General features: G+C 39.0%; 2 non-coding genes across 2 annotated transcripts; one reads left to right on the forward strand and one right to left on the reverse strand.

The window, feature by feature from the left end:
* Positions 1-2,503: 2,503 nt before the first annotated feature.
* Positions 2,504-2,614, reverse strand: LOC137749106 (small nucleolar RNA R71). The gene has a single exon (XR_011070176.1). It is a non-coding gene; the product is annotated as a small nucleolar RNA R71 (small nucleolar RNA).
* Positions 2,615-6,508: 3,894 nt separating this feature from the next.
* Positions 6,509-6,619, forward strand: LOC137749104 (small nucleolar RNA R71). The gene has a single exon (XR_011070174.1). It is a non-coding gene; the product is annotated as a small nucleolar RNA R71 (small nucleolar RNA).
* Positions 6,620-7,220: the final 601 nt, after the last annotated feature.

The raw sequence follows: 7,220 nt of genomic DNA on the forward strand, positions 1-7,220 counted from the left end.
ATGATTTTTAACTTGTCATGTGCATTGGAAATCCCTAAGACGGTTGTTGGAAGGTTTAGGTTGTGTTTTACTTGTTTAGTGTCGTTTTGTTTATTTGTTATTATTTTGTTTTGCTCGAGGACTAGCAAAAGCTAAGTATGGGGGAATTTGATAGGAGCATATTTAGGCGACTTACTTAGCTTGTTTTCATGCATCTATGTTGTTAATTCATAGTTGTTTTAGTAGTTTAAGCCATTTTCGTGTGTTTTTAGGTTCATATGGCTAAGGAAGCAAAAAGATGCATTTTGGAGCATTTTGGAGCAAAATTGGGCTTGGAATGGATAGCATATGCTTGGAGCCAAAGTGTTGGACGAATTTGAAAGCCTTGTATGCACTTTGGACATAAAACAAAGGGCCTAGCCCAATCAAACAATCCTTTGAGCCATGCAAAACCTCTAGCCCAATCAACAACCCTTAGCCACATGCATTTCCACCTTCCTACTTCATCATTTCATCATTGCACCACCATTCACACACACATGCACTTCCTCTTTCATCATTGCACCACCATTCACACACACATGCACTTACTCTTTCATCATTGCACCACCAATTCAACACATGCATTTCCACCTTCCTACTTCATCATTTCATCATTGCACCACCATTCACACACACATGCACTTACTCTTTCATCATTGCACCACCATTCACACACACATGCACTCTCAATCATAACAACCACATTCACTCTTAAACAATCACCCACATATTCTCCCATTCCCCCTATAAAAACCCATGCATTCATACACAAAAATCACATCTCATTTTCATACACAAGACACCACAAACACATCCAATCTTCCCCTTTGCCGCAAGCTCCCATTCCATTTCTACACAATCTCTTCTCGGCTTCATTCCATTCCATACACTCTCCCATTTGCAGAAACCATTCAACCTTAGCCGCTCCACCTTCATTTACAACACACTTGGAGCACCAACACCGAAGGCAACTCTTAAGGGATTTCAACATCAGTTTTGCTTCAAGGGTTCTTTCTTCTTAATCCTATGTTCACTCATGTTATATATTTTTATGTCAAACCTTTTGTAAACATGAAGTGTAACTAATCTCTCTCTAGGGATTCGATGTAGCCTTGCAAGATTGCCATGTAGTTAATTCAGAATTCTCATTTAATCTATCTATTTCTTGTTTCATTCTCCGATTTAATTATGACTTAGTGTGTTGATTTTAATGCTTGATCATCATTTGAATTAACCACAGGTTGTTTAGCCAAGATTAAAGCACACATCATGCATAATCTTGGTGGATATGTGAATGAATGAAGGGAATGTTTTGCAAACATCCTGCTGAGTGTTCCCTTTGGTTTTGTGAAAGTTTCTTGTGCACTACATATTCTTGATTAGGAACCAAAGTTGCACATCACAATTAGGCTCATGATTAGAGACATTTGATCAAATCCACACATCATATGGTTGATCATATCTAAGTGAAACAAACTCAAGAAATAGGTAGATGACTGAGTATAAACTGATTTAACAAACATAGCCTTGGGTTAGCAATGGTAAAATCGAATCCCTAGCTTCATCTCCATTGGTACTATCTCATTTTATTAGTTGTTGATTCATTTATTTGTGTTTACTTCATTTCCTTATGCTTTCAAGTTACAACAACAAATCTGCCTACATTGATTAGTTTTATTTCTCTAGTAAAAAGTTCTTGCAAAACAAGTGATTATATAGGTCCAATTAGTCCCTGTGGATTCGACACCCTTACTTGTGCCATTATACTAAACATATTCTAGCACGAAGAAGGAAAACCTCAATTAAAATGGCGCCGTTGCTGGGGACTGATTTCAGTCCCTTATAATTGCTTGTTTTGATATTAAACCTTGTTCTTTTCATTTTAAGTAGATTTCTGATTTTTATTCAAACTTGTTTTATCTTGTTTCAGGTAGTATATGTCAAATAGACTTGCTGAATTAGGCCAAAGAATGGAACAGTTAAAGGGCAACACTTTGGAAAGCTTTGTGCCAACAAGTTCCTCCATTGTCCGTGAAGAAGAGGAAGGGAAACCGTCTAGTCCAACAAGTGAAGGATCGGAGCACTTTAATTGGGAAAGAGAAGAAGAGATGGCGGGCGACCAAGATGATCTTCGAGCTTTGGAGGATTTTGCTCAACCAATCATACCAAATTCACCTTCATGCATCTTGCTGCCCACAGAAGCTAGAAACTATGATCTTAAATCTTCACATTTCCATATGTTTCCTTCTTTTTATGGCTTACCTAATGAAGATCCTTTAGCTCATATTAAAGAATTTTACAATGTTGTGAGTGGTTTACCTTTACAGGGAGTAAGTGAAGCAAATCTAAGGATGAGAGTGTTCCCTTACACCTTGAAAGATAGGGCCAAGGGTTGGTTAATGACTCTAGTACCTGGTTCACTCACCACATGGGATGCCGTGGCTAAGAAGTTTTTGGAAAAGTTCTTTTCCACTCAAAAGACAGCCATATTAAGGGGACAAATCTTCAACTTCAAACAAGATGATGGAGAACCTTTCAATGAGTGTTGGGAGCGCTTTAAAGGCCTTTTGTTGCAATGTCCACACCATGGGTTACCTCTTCACTTACAAATGCAAATTTTCTACGATGGACTAACCCAAACATGTCAATCAACTGTTGATAATGCAGCAGGTGGAGCTTTGAAGAAAAAGAATGCTCAAGAGTCATATAACATTTATGAGATGTTGGGATCTAATGCTCAACACAAAGATGTAAGGGGTAAGAGAGTTGGAGTATATGAAACAAGCTCTAATCATGATCTTTCTTTGCAGGTAGCTAACCTAGAAAAGAAGCTTGAATCCGTACTCAACATGGTGCCAAAAGCAAGTGAAGTGTGTGCCATTTGCAACATACCAAGCCACCTTACTCATCAATGTCCATCTAGGGAGGCTTACCCCGAGTATGTCCAAGAGCAAGTGAACCTCATGAATTCTTACAATCAAAGGCCAAGGAATGATGTGTATTCCAATCAAAGGCCATGTAGTTAATTCAGAGTTCTCATTTAATCTATCTATTTCTTGTTTCATTCTCCGATTTAATTGTGACTTAGTGTGTTGATTTTAATGCTTGATCATCATTTGAATTAACCACAGGTTGTTTAGCCAAGATTAAAGCACACATCATGCATAATCTTGGTGGATATGTGAATGAATGAAGGGAATGTTTTGCAAACATCCTGCTGAGTGTTCCCTTTGGTTTTGTGAAAGTTTCTTGTGCACTACATATTCTTGATTAGGAACCAAAGTTGCACATCACAATTAGGCTCATGATTAGAGACATTTGATCAAATCCACACATCATATGGTTGATCATATCTAAGTGAAACAAACTCAAGAAATAGGTAGATGACTGAGTATAAACTGATTTAACAAACATAGCCTTGGGTTAGCAATGGTAAAATCGAATCCCTAGCTTCATCTCCATTGGTACTATCTCATTTTATTAGTTGTTGATTCATTTATTTGTGTTTACTTCATTTCCTTATGCTTTCAAGTTACAACAACAAATCTGCCTACATTGATTAGTTTTATTTCTCTAGTAAAAAGTTCTTGCAAAACAAGTGATTATATAGGTCCAATTAGTCCCTGTGGATTCGACACCCTTACTTGTGCCATTATACTAAACATATTCTAGCACGAAGAAGGAAAACCTCAATTAATGTCCCAAAAAACTTCTTACTCCCTTCACAGTGGTGGGAGCTACCATATTGGTGATGACGTCAATTTTGGCTTTGTCCACCTCCATTCCTTTGCTAGAGATTACGTGTCCTAACACAATTCCTTGTTTCACCATAAATTGGCACTTTTCCCAATTGAGAACCAAATTTGTTTCCTGACATCTTTGGAGTACTAAAGAGAGATGGTTAAGACATTCGTCAAAAGAGGAACCAAACACTGAGAAGTCATCCATAAATACCTCAATGAATCTTTCTACCATGTCAGAAAAGATTGCCACCATGCATCTCTGAAATATTGCTGGAGCATTGCAAAGTCCAAAAGGCATTCTCCTATATGCAAATGTGCCAAAAAGGCAAGTAAAGGTTGTTTTCTCTTGATCCTCCGGAGCAATTGCAATTTGATTGTAACCTGAGTAACCATCAAGAAAACAATAGTGTGAGTAACCTGCCAATCTCTCAAGCATTTGATCTATGAAAGGCATAGGAAAGTAATCTTTTCTAGTGCTAGAATTCAACTTCCTGTAATCGGTGCAAACACGCCAACTAGCCGTGGGCTTTGTGGGCACAAGCTCTTTGTTTTCATTCTTCATCACCGTGATTCCTACCTTCTTAGGTACCACCTGAATAGCACTCACCCATTTGCTATCAGAAATGGGATATATGATCCCCACATCTAACAACTTCAACACTTCATTCCTCACAACTTCTTTCATGTGTGGATTGAGCCTTCTTTGTGGTTCACGGGTTGACTTTGCTCCTTCCTCCAAAAGAATCCTATGCATGCACATGGTAGGGCTTATTCCCTTGATATCTGCAATAGACCAACCAATAGCTGATTTGAACTCTTTTAACACCCTAATTAGTTTATCTTCTTCATTTGGGGTGAGGTTAGAAGTCATGATAACTGGAAGAGTTTCAAATTCAGCTAGATATGCATACTTTAGATGTGGTGGAAGTGGTTTAAGTTCAAGTTTTGGTGCCTTAACAGTGGAAGGGGTTAGATGTGACCTCGATGGTTCTAAAGGCTCTAAAAGAGGTGAAACATTCAAAGGATACGGTGCCAATGATTCCAAGGCAGCTACCTCTTCCATGAGTGCATCTTCTTCATCAAACTCATCTTGAGATTGACTCAAAACAGTTTGTAATGGGTCATTAGATTGTGCCTGCAAGAACTTAGAGAAAACAAGCGAATCAAGCACATCAATGGCATAACAATCAAGAGATGAAGAAGGATGTGAAAGAGACTCAAACACTTTGAATTGAACGGTCTCTCCTAGCACTGTCATAGTGAGGAGTCCATTTTGCACATCAATGATGGTCTTGGCCGTGGCCATAAACGGTCTCCCAAGCAAAATAGGCAACTCTCGGTCATGTATAGGAGCTTCTTCCATGTCCAACACTACAAAATCCGCAGGCAAGATTAGTTTATCAATTTGAACTAGAATATCCTCTACTATACCTCTTGGATATTTCACGGATCTGTCTGCAAGTTGTAATGAGATGGTGGTGGCTTTCAATTCACCCAAACCTAGTTGAAGGTACACGGAATAAGGCATCAAGTTGATGCTAGCACCCAAGTCAAGCATCGCCTTCTCTACCTTCTTGTCCCCTATGGTGATGTTGATAGAAAAACTTCCTGGATCCTTGAGCTTTGGTGGGAGTTTTCTTTGCAACACGGCACTTACATTCTCGGACACCACCACCTTCTCATGTGGTCCATACTTCCTTTTGTAGTTGTTTAACTCTTTGAAGAACTTTCCATAAGCTGGCATGTTCCTAATGACATCAAGCAAAGGTAAGTTAACATTCAACTTACTTAGAATATAAAAAATTTCCTTAAATGACTTATCCTGCTTGCTCTTGGTAAGTTTTCCAGGGAATGGTATTGGTGGAGTGTAAGGTTTCTCGGCCTTGTGAAGATTTGGTGCTTCAAATGAGGAAGTAGCATGGCTTGGTTCCTCATTTGGTTTCTCATTTTCTCCTTGAGTAACCCCTGTATTCACATGATCAGATTCATTAGTAACTTCATTATTGATAACCTTACCACTTCTAAGTGTAGTGATTGCTTTGGCTTGCTCTTGGTTCCTTTGGAGTATCACGGGTTGGCTTGGAAACTTTCCAACCTCTCTTTGGTTCAAGGCATCTGCAATCTGCCCCAATTGTGTCTCCATTTTGGTTAGAGCCGCCGAATGTTGTTGGAGAGTGCTATTTGTGGTATGTTGGAATTGCAAGGTATTCTGGGCTAACAACTTAACCGTATCCTCAAGAGTAGTGGCAGGTTTTGGTTGGAAATTTTGGAATTGATTGTTGTTCTTCCATGAAAGGTTGGGATGATCTCTCCAACTTGAGTTATATGTATTGGAATACACATCATTCATTGGCCTTTGATTGTAAGAATTCATGAGGTTCACTTGCTCTTGAACATACTCGGGGTAAGCCTCCCTAGATGGACATTGATGAGTAGGATGGCTTGGTATGTTGCAAATGGCACACACTTCATTTGCTTTTGGCACCATGTTGAGCACGGATTCAAGCTTCCTTTCTAGGTTAGCTACCTGCAACAAAAGATCATGATTAGAGCTTGTTTCATAGACTCCAACTTTCTTACCCCTTAAATCTTTGTGTTGAGCATTAGACCCCAACATCTCATAAATGTTATATGACTCTTGAGCATTCTTTTTCTTCAAAGCTCCACCTGCTGCATTATCAACAGCTGATTGACATGTTTGGGTTAGTCCATCATAGAAGATTTGCATTTGTAAGTGGAAAGGTAACCCATGGTGTGGACATTGCAGCAAAAGGCCTTTAAAGCGCTCCCAACACTCGTTGAAAGGTTCTCCATCATCTTGTTTGAAGTTGAAGATTTGTCCCCTTAATGTGGCTGTCTTTTGAGTGGAAAAGAACTTCTCCAAAAACTTCTTAGCCACGGCATCCCATGTGGTGAGGGAACCTGGTGTTAGAGTCATCAACCAACTCTTGGCTCTATCTTTCAAGGTGTAAGGAAACACTCTCATCCTCAAATTTGCTTCACTTACTCCCTGCAAAGGTAAACCACTCACAACATTGTAAAACTCTTTAATATGAGCTAAAGGGTCTTCATTAGGTAAGCCATAAAAAGAGGGAAACATATGGAAATGTGAAGATTTAAGATCATAGTTTCTAGCTTCTGTGGGCAGCAAGATGCATGAAGGTGAATTTGGTATGATTGGTTGAGCAAAGTCCTCCAAAGCTCGAAGCTCATCTTGGTTGCCCGCCATATCTTCTTCTCTTTCCCAATTAAAGTGCTCTGATGCGAGATTTAAACGCACACAAATTAAACCCTCTTTTCGTCAAATTGTAGTATATGTATAAGTAGGGATCGTTCTAGACCGGGGATTAGGAGGGATTGTTAACCACTTGGATTTGACTCAAAAACGTAAAATAACAATATGAAACACTATACTAGACTCAAAGAATGCAAAACTAAACTTTAAAACACTAAGAC

This window comes from Pyrus communis, chromosome 10 (assembly GCF_963583255.1).
Source record: "Pyrus communis chromosome 10, drPyrComm1.1, whole genome shotgun sequence".
NCBI lineage: Eukaryota > Viridiplantae > Streptophyta > Magnoliopsida > Rosales > Rosaceae > Pyrus > Pyrus communis.